We start from the raw sequence: 2,051 nt of genomic DNA, 5'->3' as shown, positions 1-2,051 counted from the left end.
ATATTTAAAAAAATAATAAATAAATAATAAATGATAAATAAATACTAATAATAAGCATGATGTAGTTTACAATTTTTTAAGCAGACTGTTAAATATATAATTTAAATGAAATTTTTTATTTGTTATGTATGAACATAATATAAACGCATTAACTATCACAAGTTCTAATTTCTTTTATATTATATCTATAAACATCTTTAACGTTTTTTATAAGATATACATGACATTTAATTATTAAATTTATATTAATTTTATAATTAACTTAAACAATTGTTTATTAATTTGTTATAATATCGATAAAATGATCGATAGTAAAATCATCAAAAAAATGAATGTATTGCATGCTATTAACCTTTATTAATATTAAAATATTGAAATAATTAATTTAAAATCTGTAATATTATATGATTTTGAATAATTTTGAATAATTTTGTATAAATTTGAGCAGACTTAATCAATAATTAATAATTAATTTTCAAGAAAAAATATAATTTATTAATAATAAGTTTTATATTAATAATGCAAGTTTTATTTTTAATATAATGTAATCATATTAGTAATTAGTTTAAAATTATTAAATAATATGCCATTATTATTATTTGCAACCTATCAATGCAAAATTTTAATGTTATAAATAGTTTTATTTTACATACATATATATTATTCATTTTATTATATTATGTTAAAATTATATATGAAGATTATATTTGAAGGTACTGGTGCTTTTATATTATTTTATTATTGAAATTTATAATTTTAAGATATAAGATTATATTATTTTACTTAATGTAAATGAAAGAGACAAATATATGACAATAAAATACATCTCTTTAAATTTGTAAAAATATAATATACCTTAAACTTATCATAATTTTTTTATTTAATGTGATCTTCTATTAATAACATATATGTTATGCATATTATAATATTATATAAGTATATATTAAGAATATACATACATTTATACAAATAATCTAAATACAATTCAAAATAAGCAAAAATTTATATAATTAAATACAAGATAATATACATATTTAATGTAATTAATATATAATGTATTAAATTATATAATAATTTATATGATGTATTAATATATTAAACATTACAATTTAATGATTTTTATACTTAAAATTATTTGAAATATCTAATATATAAATAAGTGATTAAATTATATAAGGCTATACTAAAAGATATAAATTATCACTTTAAATTATTATACCTGATAATTTAATTAACTATTTTTTCATTATAATAATATAAAATTTAATCAATTCATTAAAAAAATATTTTTAGATAATTATTTCGAAAAAAGTAGATAATTTTGAAATCGATAATATATTTAACTAATTTTTTAAATTAATATTAATTTTTAAAATTTTTGCAATTATTCTATCTAATTAATCATATATTCACTTTATATAGTGTATTAAAAAATAAATAAATAAAACTAAATTTTTCGAGTGTTTTATGTCTCAAATGTTTTATAAGAGATACATAAAATATTTATAATTTTGATTGATGATTATCTATTGATTATATATTATATTTATAAGATACTTATTCATGTATCAATCTTATATCTTCAAGCAATATCATATTATGTATTATATATTATGTTATGTTATTTTTAAATTTCTAATAAAATTTTGTTTTGTAGAAGAATTGTTAAACTAGAAATTAAAATCTTTATATAATAATTATTATTATATTTTTGTTGAATGAAAATTAACAACATAACATATCAAAAAATAATTTATTTTATATATATATTAAATTCTTCATTTATTTTATTTTATTTTTATTTTTATTTTATTTTTATTTGCATCCATATGTTAAAAATGTAATCGTTTATATTGTTATTTAAAATTATATATTTATTATTTAATATATTTGTTACTTAATATTTATTGTTTTTATTTCTATTATATTTTTTTGCATATGCATATTTATAACATAAATTAAAGGATAATATTTATATAATTCATTCAATAAATTTAAAGAATTAATTAAATTTATTTTATTTTTATAGAAAGTTATATATATTACATAAG

Source organism: Apis dorsata, unplaced genomic scaffold (assembly GCF_000469605.1).
Source record: "Apis dorsata unplaced genomic scaffold, Apis dorsata 1.3 scaffold_906, whole genome shotgun sequence".
NCBI classification, from domain to species: Eukaryota; Metazoa; Arthropoda; class Insecta; order Hymenoptera; family Apidae; genus Apis; species Apis dorsata.
Note: the sequence above shows the minus strand (reverse complement) of the source record.